Below are 12,388 nucleotides of genomic sequence, written 5' to 3'. Positions count from 1 at the left end.
ATATATATATATATATATATACAGTATATAAAATGGTTAAATAACTATAATGTGTTTTTTTTTTTTTTTTTGGTCTATTCAATGCATTTACAGAATCATAATATTCAATGCCTTTATATAAGGGAAGAATTTGAAGGATTTTCTCAAGCAAATACTGATATGTATAATTAATTGTGATTAATGAATCCGTATTGCAGTTAGTTTGATTTAAAAATGTAATACATTGATAGCCCTGCTAAATAAATATATAATAATAAACACATAAATCAAGCTTTTGACTATACAAAATAACCAACAGAAAGCAGCATACTTTTTTTTAAATAAGTGAATCCGATGTCAAAGTCCAAGGATGGTCGGAATGGTGTGTACAATTTCAGTTCAAATACATGTTTTTACAATTTGTTGCATATACGTTCATATTTATTTTCTGTTTGGGATCTCACTGGATGAAAACGTTTAGCATCACGCCAAGACCTCGTTTACAACTGGAACTTTTAACCTACATTCCCACACAGCATAAAAAAAATTAAATAAAAAAAAAGCAAATACAATGATGCATATAAAAGTGTGAATGCAGTTCAAAATGTGCTGATGTGGAGAACATCAGCGTCTGGAAGGCTCACACTGTTCAGTTTGGCGCTAATACAGTCCTGCTAGCAGAGGTCTATTCACTCTGCAAAAAAAAAAAAAAAAAAAAGGCTTTCTTCTCAAAATGTCAGAAAATGAATTCCTTGGGAGGCACAATAAAACTGCTTATTATATAACAAACCGCATGCACTTACAAAAATCTAGTCCAAGGAGAGAAAAAAATGGCCTTGGCACTCAGAGAGCTGAATTCTGCCACAGAAAAATGCCCTATTAGATGTCCACAAAAACATATTCTCACAGATATCTGAAGAGACTTTTGGTGTACACAAGAGGATACAATAATTTGTGTTATAGTGCAAGAGAAATGGGCTCAGATTTCTATGTGTCTGTGGAAACCAAGTGCATACATTTTATAACAGAACTAAAAACTTCCCTCTCTTCCCTAAACTTAAATAAATAGCACTATTCTAAAGGAAATACTAGTATCACCAAGGGATTTATCAACTTGTGTGTCAGTCATGACTGATCAAACACTGGGTGGTCATGTCTGAAGCGAGTGCCTGATGCTGTACAGACAAAGTAAAGGAAGGAGGGAGGTGATGACAGAGAGAAAGAAGACTAGTGCACTCCAGAGACAAGACATTATCATGAAAACCAAATGAATCATACACAGAGCAAGATTCCCTTACGGCAGATGAAAAGATGTGCATGCCAGCATTTGCTGTTAGTGTTTCTTAGTAGAAAGGAATTTGGATTTTCAAACCTTTGTGCAACACGAGCACCGGTTTGACAAAAGTGTGGTTTCAGCTGAAGAATGTGGTCACATATTGTAATGAAAGATAAAATAATTTCAGAGAGCCAGAGTGTACGAGTCTGTATCAGAACAGTAAATATCCCACAAAGAGAGGATAACTTGCCTGGAAGTTTCTAGTGAGTCTAAAGACATTGATCAGCTGGTTTAGGTGTTTAATTAGGGTTGGAGCTAAACTTGCAGGACAGTGGCCCTCCGGGAACAGGTTTGGAAAGCCACTGTACCTAGTACCAGTTGAAAGAAGCCTTCTACAACTATAAATATAATCAACAGATTCTGTTTTCAGTATATACTCCAGATTGTTTCAGTGCTGGAGTTTCTGAAGTGAAAATTGACAGCAGGCACATGCCCCACTACTCTCAGGGTATTTGTAGCTGCAATATTGGCTTGCTACACCCTGATTTATGGGGGAAGCACCCTCTGATCGCTCGCTTCATCCGTGAAGCGAGGCGGCTCAGGCCTCCCGTTAGAGCAAAGATTCCTTCGTGGGACTTGCCCATAGTCCTTGAGGGACTAGTCAAAACCTCTTTTGAACCACTAGAATCAGCGCCTGACAAGCTTTTGACTCTAAAGATGGATTTTCTCATGGCCATTACTTCGCTAAAGAGAATTGGAGATTTCAAGGCTGTGTCAATTTCGCCATTCAGTTCAGACTTTGCCCCTGGACTGGTCAAAGCTACTTTGCACCTTCACGCTGACTATCTTCTTAAAGTTCTATTCTCGACCACGCATCCAGTCATTGTCCACCTCCGTTCACTATGCCGGAGCAGGAGAAACTTCACCCACTATGTCCAGTTCGTGGTCTTCAGACTTCCGTCCACCGCACTAGCCAGTGGCGTAAGTCAGATCAACATTTAGTTTGCTATGGGCGCCGCAATTGGGGGGTGCCATCACCAAGAAAATGATGTCACACTGGGTAAGGGATGGAATTGCTCTAGCCTACAAGGCGCACGGTCAAGCTTTAACTCTAGGAGTTAGGCCTCAATCTTCCGGTGTGTGTGTGTTGTGTGGCGGGGTTGTTATCACATTGCAAAAAGTATGTGATGCTACTGGTCCTCTCTGCACACATATATCAGATTTTATATTTTGGATGTTCATGCCACATTGACATCCCAAGCTCATATCTTTGACCTCTCTCTCGTGTTTGTGAGCACACACAACACAACCTTGAGGGGTTCAGACACTTCGCAGTGTGGCGGCGTTGGTATTTTCATTTCCATTGCGCTGTCAGTACAGCATTGAGAGTAGCTTTTGATAGGGATACTTGGTTGTAACCCTGTTCCCTGAAAAAGGAGGAATGAGATGCTGCACCTCAATGGTGTCCAGACGTTACTTCAGATAAAGTGATAGCTCACTCAAGTATATGTTTGCAAGACATACCAAGACAACTGAACAAACAAAGATGCTTTGCCATAGTGCAAAGTGCAGCATCTCATTCCCTCTTTTCAGGGAACAGGGTTACAGTCAAGTAACCCAAGACATTTTCTTTTAAATCAGTTGGATGGCCAGGTGTGTGTGTGATGTTTATCTGTGGAAGAGATGGCAGCAGGATGCACTATGGGAAGAATTCAGGCCAACAGAGGCAATGTAATGCTCTGGGCAATGTTCTGCGGGGAAATCTTCGGTCCTGGCACTCACGTGGATGCTACTTTGACACATACCCCTACCTAAAGATTGTTGCAGACCACATACACCCCTTCATGGCAATGTTGTTCCCTGTTGTGGAGTCCATGCCTTGACTCATCAGAACTCTTTTGGCAGTGCAAGGGTGACCTACAGGCACGTGATTTTAATGTTGTGGCTGATCAGTGTGTCTAAATCAGGGACATTTATTTGGGGGTGCTTTACTTGTCCCAAAGGTTGTTTAAGCTCTGCCTCTGCTATTGAGCCGCTACTCTGCTGACAGATGGATCCATGTTGAAGACACGTATATGCAGTCCCTCCAGAATCCATTAAGCACCATATAAATGTCCCTGCCCATGTCTTAATTACTTTCAAATCGCCAGACCTCAATTGTCAAAAGCACAAATTAGAATTGCAGGGGGTCTGTCATAGCATAAGTCAAAAGTGGCACCATATTAACTCTGGCAGGACCACTGTCTGGATTCGTTCAGGGCCCTTCCGTCTACATACTAACAGTCCTCAGATCCACCTGCCTCATGGTCTAAATTAGTGAGGCATTAACTTCAGTGATGACCATCAAGACAAATAATTAAATAATACAAAGTAAAATAATAATAAAAAAAGTCAAACATTTCAAAAAATAAAATAAAAAATTCTGTAGTAATTGAATCCATGGAAGATCACACTTCTCTTAATGGGTTTTCCTTCTACTGTACAATGACGTGTTTTCTTCTGCTAAAATGACAGCTTGTTATCTCAACTCAACTCAACTCAACTTTATTTATAAAGCACTTTCAACACCACAAGTGGAACCAAAGTGCTGTACAGAAGGTATAAAAGAGAAAATAAAAACAAAAACATAAAAACAATGCAAACATATGACACACAACTTACAAAGCATTATCAAATGCTAAAGAAAACAAATAAGTTTTAAGCGCACTCTGAAAAACACCCAATGAAGGACACGTTTTTACAGACAGAGGAAGGTCATTCCAGAGCCTAGGAGCTGCAACAGAGAATGCCCGATCACCTTTACATTTTAAACGGGATCGCGAAACCATGAGAAGCAATTGATCATTTGAGCGCAGAGATCTACTGGATTGACAGCGGCTGATTAAATCAGTAACATACTCAGGTGCTATGCCATGCAGAGACTTAAAAACAACCAGCAACGCTTTGTATTGAATTCTGTAGCGTATAGGTAACCAATGTAGTTTAATTAACACCGGAGTAATGTGCTCTCTTTTCTTAGTACCGGTTAAAAGTCTAGCAGCTGAGTTCTGAACGAGTTGCAAACGGGAGAGAGAAGCCTGACTCACACCCAAATACAACACATTGCAATAATCCAAACGGGATGACACAAAGGCATGAACAACCTTCTCCATATCGTCAAAAGAAAGGATAGATTTCAATTTAGATATTGATCTAAGATGGAAGAAACTATTCTTAACGACAGCATTGATTTGCCGGTCAAATTTAAGCTCCGAGTCAAAAATGACACCAAGGTTCCTCACGCTAGACAGTTTTTTCCCAGGAAACAACCCCAGGCAATCATCATCCACACACCCCTTATTTCCAAATAAAATCATCTCGGTCTTATCCTCATTTAATTGGATAAAGTTATTCGCAAGCCAACACTTAACTTCGGCCAGACATGCCTGAAGAGACTGAATGGCAAATTTATGCCCATGTTTCAGTGGTAAATAAATTTGAGAATCATCCGCATACAGATGATACTGAATCCCAAATTTCTCAAAAATCAAACCTAGAGGGAGCATATAAAGGGAAAATAAAATTGGTCCCAGTATAGAGCCCTGTGGAACCCCACACACAAGAGGTGCAACGGAAGAAAAATAATCCCCTAAATTGACTGAAAAAGTCCTATTCTTCAAATAGGAAGAGAACCATTTCAGGGCTAAGCCCTGAATACCAACCTGATCCCTAAGACGATCAATGAGAATGTTATGATCAACTGTATCAAATGCCACTGTAAGATCTAACAAGAGGAAAACAACACGGTTTCCAGAATCAACACCTCACAGGATATCATTAGAGACCCTCAAAAGAGCAGATTCGGTACTATGACCAGCTCTAAAACCTGACTGGAATCTATCGGAAATGTTATTTCTCGTTAAAAAGTCATTAAGCTGTGCATTCACAATTTTTCTGCAGTATCTTAGAAATAAAAGGCAATTTTGAAATTGGACGATAACTACTCAAGTCAAAGGGATCTAAGCCGTTTTTTTTTTAAAAAGGGGCTGAATAACCGCATGCTTAAAACTAACCGGAACAACACCAGCTGACAAACTAGTATTCATAATAAACAGAATACTTGGGCCAATTGAATCAAGTACCTTCTTAAACAGAGAAGCAGTTATATCATTAAGCTGCTGCAAAGAAACAGGCATAAAACTGGTTAATTGGTTCGGAGGGTCAACAGAAGCAATAAAATCATTGCCAACAGATGAAATCTGAGATCTAATTCCATCAACCTTACTAATAAAAAAGTTGAAGAGCTCTTCACACATGTCAGCATAAGGAGTGAGTGAAGGAGTAACAGTAGGGTGAAGAACAGCATTTACAGTAGAGAAAAGTACTCTAGAATTATTACAGTTTCTGGAAATGATGACAGAGAAATTATTTGATCTAGCCAATTTAACAGCTCTTTGATACTCGTTCAAATGGTTCTTCAAAATCTCATAAGAGACTTGTAATTTATCTTTAACCCATTTGCGTTCAGCCTTCCTACACTCCTGCCTAAGAGCACGGGTAGTACTGTTTAACCAGGGCTGCGATTTGACTTTTTTCCCCCTGACTTTGACAGGAGCCACAACATTTAAAATCTCTAAACAAGAAGAGTTAAACTGATCGACCAACTCTTCTAAACCCATACACAGAGAGTGTGACTCGATCAATGAAAAAAAAATGGAGAGACATTAAAAACAGCTGAAAAACTACTAGCTGTGCATGGATTGAGTATGCGAGATCAAACCGAGGCAGAAACAATATTACCCGGCGCACCACAAGGAAAGTTAGAATTTAAAATAACAGTCTTATGGTCAGAAAAAAACAGTATCAACAATCTTTATGCTATCAACAGAGAAACCCAGAGATAATACAAGGTCAAGCCGCAGCGTATGACCACGTTCATGAGTTGGACCCGAAATGCATTGTAAAAAATCAAATGACTCTAATAAATGTAAAAAATCTTTGACCAGGGGCTTTGAAGGGCAGCACACATGGATATTAAAATCCCCCAAAATTAGAATATTGTCAAAAGAAGGGACAATACCAGATAAAAATTCAGAAAACTCCTGAATAAAATCCCCATGAAAGTTTGGGGGTCTATAAATCAAAACACATAACACAGATTTAAAATAATTCAGCGTAATTAACTGAGATTCAAAAGTGCAGAAAGACGCAGAAGGTGAAAGTCTACACTTAAATTTGTCTTTAAAAACAACTGCAAGACCCCCCCCCCCCCCCCCCCCCCCCACCCCCCCACCCCCCCACCACCCCCCCACCACCCCACCACCCCACCACGGCCAACAGACCTAGGGGTACTAAAAAAACTGCAACCAGGAGGAGAAAGTTCAGAGAGAGAAGACATTTCACCAGCATTAAGCCAAGTCTCAGTAACAAATAAAAAATCAATTTCATAAGAAAGAAAAAGATCGTTCAAAATAAAAGTCTTATTAGCCAGAGATCTCGCGTTAATCAACGCCATTGTCACTGGAGTGGGAGTGGTATCGGAAGAGGATTGCAGAGAGGAATCATAAAATGTTACTGGACTCCCGTCAGGTAAAGAGCGAAGATTCCGATGATTAACTCCTCGATCTGCAGACTGTCGCCTTACGTGAATCATCCGCGAGGACTGAGGCATCAACGCCGAAGACGGAAAGACAGGCACAATGTATGAACATCTCAGGTTCACGACCACGGCCTCCGCCATCGAAGAAGCTGGTCCGATGACTGGAAACTTCCCGATCCTCTTCGATCTCACAAGGACTCCAGCACGCTTCCCACGCTTCCTTCGCCGTTTCCTCCACATGCACAGACATCCTGGCAGGTAACACATTTTCCTCAATGCGACTGGCACATAATGCGAGTGCAGATGCCAATCATCTATGGGATCGCGAAATAAACAATCGGACACAGCCGATCGAATATTAAAGGACAAGTTCGGTATTTTACACTTAAAGCCCTGTTTACAGATCGTATCTGATGAAATAGAACGGTTAAGATTAAAATTTGGACACTTGCTCCTGTCCCGAGAATTTTAGGTTTATTTCGCTTTTGTGGACCTATTTTGCCAAACGCGTCACACCCGTGAGCGAAATAAACCTAAAATTCTCGGGACAGCAGCATGTGTCCAAATTTTTATCTTAACCGTTCTATTTCATCAGATACGATCTGTAAACAGGGCTTTAAGTGTAAAATACCGAACTTGTCCTTTAAATAGCGTCATGCGATCATATACCAGAGGGGAGCAAACAGAGCGTGTGATAAAACAAACAAGAAACATTACAAATAAAAGAGACAAGGACAGACTGTGGCAAGCCGGCAAACATCCTGGCACCATCTTGACTATCTCTTCTTTGAATAGTCATGGTTGGTTTTAAAGGTCCCATGACATGAAATTTTCACTTTCTGAGGTTTTTTAACATTAATATGAGTTCCCCTAGCCTGTATATGGTCCCCAAGTTTCTAAAAATTTCAATCGGTGTAAATCGAGCTTTTGCTATCTTTCTCTGCCTTTGAGAAAATGGAGGCTCATACGCGCTGATCTTGAATCTCCTCCTTATGACGTCATAAGGAGGAAATGTTACCTCCCCTGTCTCTGCTTTGCCCGCCCAGAGAATATTTTCCGCCCATGAGAAAATGCGCGCGCGCGATTTTAGTTTGTCCACGAGAGATATCATGGCTTTTGAGCGAGCGAAGCATAACAATTGCTCAATAATTGGATGTACAAATGAACACCGAAGGGTCAATACAGAGCTGGGCTTGCTGAACGTCTGAAACTAAAGTCTGGATCACTCTCTTTGGCTCAGCTACACACCTCGGACAAGTAAGTCAACTAATGATATATAAGTGTGTTGCTTTACTGTTTATGGTTACCTAGATTTTACACGTAGAATGTGGCTGTAACATTAGCTATGCAGTTTATGTGTGTGAATACACACACTGTAACGCGAGTGTTGTACACGTCTTTGTTATTTGGATAACCGTTTTCCTGTTGGTTACTTAAGTAACTTGGAATACCTAGCACTTTGAGATTTCGCTGAAATGTAAAGTGCATTACAAATAAAATGTATTATTATTATTATATGGCGCGCGCGATATCCGCATTTCAAGATCGCAGAGCTTGATGTAATTGTAATAAGATAAATTACAGACGTTACAGATCTCTCATGAAAAGGCAACAGTAGGTTAGCGTTAGCTACATGATAATAACTGTAAACCATCCGAATAAAGTACCGTATCCAGACATAATATTTAAAACTAACCATTCGGAAATGTCCTGCTGGAGCCGCTGAGTTGCAACTTCTTCATCCGTTGCTTCTCCATCTGGATCAGATTCTGGGTCAAACTGAAATGCTTGAAAGACTGCGTGTCTTTGTGCCATTGCTATATCCAACGTAAACATGCACGCCACGGTACTGTTGCACAAGATGGCCAAGGCCACACCCACCCTCCACCTCCACCATGTCATGGGACCTTTAAGTATAGTGCTGGACAGCTGTTCCAGACAGTATTTCAATGTGTCTAGCAAGAGTTGTCAATTTCAGCCAAAAGCATTTAGATGAAGCAGTTTAAGTACAGAAAAGTAAAAAAAAAAGATCTTTACAAAAGATGATCTTGAGTAAAAAAAAAAAAAAAAAATGCTGGAGAGTTTTCGAATAAGCAGAAAAAAATTAAATACAAGAGCGGCGGTTCAGACCATATTCAGCAGAGTTGAGAATTGTTTCTCTATGATAAAAAGAGTTTTTTTTTATTTTTTTTGGAAAGGGGAAAGGGGAAAGACTGAGTGGTTAGTAACTCTGTGAGTGGAAAGCAGAGTTGTGTGATTTGCCTGGATCAAGTAGTGTTTTTAAGTCAAAGCCCAAATTGCTATGGATGAACAGGACTTTTCTCACCTGTGAGTGAGGAACAGGAAATTGAAAGAGAGTAGTGTCGGAAAAAAATCTGAGTGAAGTCAATACATTTGTAATTGAGTCACATACTCTAGTAAGTAAGTGGCATTTGTTTTCAAGTTGCACATCATCTTGTATATATATACACACACAAAAAAAATGGTTCTTCGGGGGTTCTTTGCGGTGGTTAAGGTGCTATATGGCACCACTACCATTTAAAGAACCTGTTAAGCCCAGTTTGGTTCTTCAGCGGTTCTTTAGCGGTTCTTTGGGGTGGTTAAGGTGCTATATGGCACCTCTTATGGTTCTACATAGCACCATTTGACAAAGGTGTGCTATATGGCTAAAGTGGTTCCCCTATGATTACAAGCCAATGAACCACTTTTAGTGCTATTTAGCACCATTTTTGTTTAGAGTGTATATGTAAGGAATAATTGACGACAGGCCGTTGAATTATTAGAAAAATAATGCACACCCGAGGTGGTAATGCGGTCACGACGCGAAGCGGAGTGGCCGTTACACCTCGGGTGTGCATTATTTTTCTAATAATTCAACGGCCTGAAGTCAATTATTCCGCTTATACTACAGTTACCACACCTCGAAACATTGTTCAGATTATGTATTTCAAGACGTTTGTAAAGTTTTTGTCATTAAAACGCTCTTGTATGTAGGACTAATTTCTTACGCATCTAATCCCATGCCTCCGTTGCTAATTCCAAAACGTCATTTCAGAGTAACGGAGGTTTGAGCCGCTGATAGCAGACTAATGCTGGGGACACACGACTAGCTGACACATTCTCTGACTGGTTTCATCGACTGCAGCAGATTTTAAACACCGACTTTGAACAGACTGAACGCGCTGAACACGCGTTTGGGCATGATCAGTCATATAAGTATCAAATTACATTCATAACCGGCCTTAAAGTGTGTTCCCGGCTTTATGCAGTTATTAATGCAGTTATTAGAGAGAGATGTTGCAATAATGAGACAGAAAAGCATGTGCGTCAATATTATTATTTATTAATTAATTCAATTCGTTTTAATGAATTCGTTCATTCTTTTTTTCTTTCTATTATTGACAGATGACAGTAGACTAGCCAAATAAATGAAACCCAAAGCCCTTTTAACAAGTAGGCCTATCAATAATTATTTATTTGTTAAATTATCTGCAATAAAAATCCGTGCTGCAGGACTATCCATTTATTTAGCCTATATTCAGTTTAATTTTCTATTGATTATAGATAGGACTTTATAGTTTATTTATTCAAATTAAACTGCATGTTTCTATTGATTGTGAAGCTAGACATTGAAAATTGCAGATCAAGCGCATGGGGCGAAATGCTTTTTCTTGTTATGATTTGTATCCGATTTTCCGTTATTACAGTTGACTACGCGAAGTGATATGGAACTGTAATGCGGTCAAGACCTGCCTGGAACTACTTTAGCCGTGCGTTTCCCTGAAAATAATGCACACCTTAGAACGTTCGTCAACCAATCAGATTCAAGCATTCAACGGCCCTGTAGTATAAATATATACAGTGGTGGTCAGAATTAATGGCACCCCTGGTAAATATGATCAAAACTGGCTTTATAAAAATGTATCTGCATTGTTTATCCTTTTGATCTTTCATTCAAAAAATGCGCAAAAATCTAACCTTTCATTGAAGTAAAAAAATTGAAAGTGGGGAGGAAATCACATTATGAAATAAATGTTTTTCTCCAAAACACGTCGGCCACAATTATTGGCACCCCTAGAATTTTTTTTACGAGTAAAATATCTCTTAAGAGGTTAAGTATATTCCCATTAATATTTACCTTTATTTAGCACACCAGGGTGACTAGGAACATGGAATTGTCTAGCTATGACTTCTTGTTTCACAGGAGTTTAAATATGACGAATACACAAAGGCCAAATTTCTTTAATCATCCATCACAATGAGTAAAACCAAAGAATATAGTTCTGATGTGCATCAAAAGATTGTTGAGCATCACAAAATAGAAAGTGGATGTAAGAAAATAGCTAAAGAATTGAGAATCCCCATTTTGACCATCAGGGCAAGAACTAAGAAGTTCCAATCAATTAAAGATGTTACGAATCTGCCAGGAAGAGGACGTGTGTCTATATTGTCTGAATGCAAGGTGAGGAGGAAAGTTTGAGTGGCCAAAGACTCTCCAAGGATCACAGATGGAGAATTGCAGAGATTACTTGAGTCTTGTGGGTCAGAAGCCTAAAGAAAATTATCAAACAACCCCTACACAACCACATGTTGTTTGGGAGGGTTTCAAGAAAAATCTCTCCTCACTCCTCCAAAATAAACTCCAGCATATTCAGTTGTCAGACATGACTGGAACTTCAAAAGGGACTGGATTCTATGGTCAGATGAAACAAAAAAAGGGCTTTTTAGCAGCAAACCCACCAGATGTGTTTGATGCAAACAGGGATAAAAAGTACCCCATGCCTACGGTTAAATATACTGCTGGATATTATATGTTGTGGACCTTTTTTTTCTTGTTCAGATACATGGTATTATGGATTCTAGCAAATACCAACAGATAAAAAATCAAACCCTGACTGCCTCTGCCAGAAATCTTATAATGGGCCATGGTTGGATCTTTCATCAAGGCAACGGTCCAAAACAAACATCAAAATCAACACACAAATGGGTAACTGAGCACAAAATGAAGCTTCTGCCATGACCGTCCCAGTCCTCTAAACTGAACCCTATAGAAAATGAGTGGGGTGAACTGAACAGAAGAAGCACCAACATGAACTTGTGAATCTGAAGGATCTGGAGAGATTCTGTATGGAGGAATGGTCTCTGATCTCTTGTCAGTTATTCTCCAAACTCATCAGGCATTATAGAAGAAAACTCAGAGCTGTTACCTTGACAAGGAGGTTGCAAAAAGTATTTAATAACGGAGACAATAATTATGGCCAGCGTGTTTTGGAGAAAAGCATTTATTTTATAATGTTTACCCCCCACTTTCAATTATTTTACTTCAATGAAAGGTTAGATTTTTGCTATTTTTTTTGAATAAAAGATCAAAAGGATAAACAATGCAGATTTATTTTTTTTATAACCATTTTTGATCATATTTACCAGGGGTGCCATTAATTCTGACCATAACTGTATATTACTGTTTTTTTTTTCTTTATTTTTTTTCTCTTATACTCAAAAAACTGTTTATTTGATCAAAAATACAACAAAGAAAGTAATATTAAATTATTCGA

At 39.3% G+C, this 12,388-nt stretch overlaps 1 long non-coding RNA gene across 1 annotated transcript in view; it reads right to left on the bottom strand.

Annotated features, from left to right (window-relative positions):
* LOC309481722 overlaps positions 1-12,388 on the bottom strand; it is a 430,539-nt gene that overhangs the window by 358,824 nt on the left and 59,327 nt on the right. The window lies entirely within an intron of this gene.

The sequence above is a fragment of the Leuciscus leuciscus genome (genome assembly GCF_965113295.1).
Source record: "Leuciscus leuciscus genome assembly, chromosome: 19".
NCBI classification, from domain to species: Eukaryota; Metazoa; Chordata; class Actinopteri; order Cypriniformes; family Leuciscidae; genus Leuciscus; species Leuciscus leuciscus.
This window is presented reverse-complemented; position numbering and strand designations above follow the sequence as displayed.